Here is a 242-nt window from a genome sequence, read left to right as displayed (position 1 = left end):
TCTGCGCCTCGCACCCCCCGCCCCGGCTTCGCGGGCGGCGCCCCCGCCCCGCCCCGGCTTTGTCTCTCCGTGGATACACCGCGCACACCGCGCCCGGTGTTTACCCGGGCACTCAACTCCCTGGCGGGAAGGGCGAGTGCGCCGGGGAGCAGTGAGCCTGAGCTCACCTGCGCAGCCCCTGTCGTGTCGCTCCTCACTCGCTGTGGGCCGCTCCTGGCGTGAGCCCCTCAGCGCAGGACCCA

The sequence above is a fragment of the Pteropus alecto genome, unplaced genomic scaffold, assembly GCF_000325575.1.
Source record: "Pteropus alecto unplaced genomic scaffold, ASM32557v1 scaffold53, whole genome shotgun sequence".
Taxonomy (NCBI): Eukaryota; Metazoa; Chordata; class Mammalia; order Chiroptera; family Pteropodidae; genus Pteropus; species Pteropus alecto.
This window is presented reverse-complemented; position numbering follows the sequence as displayed.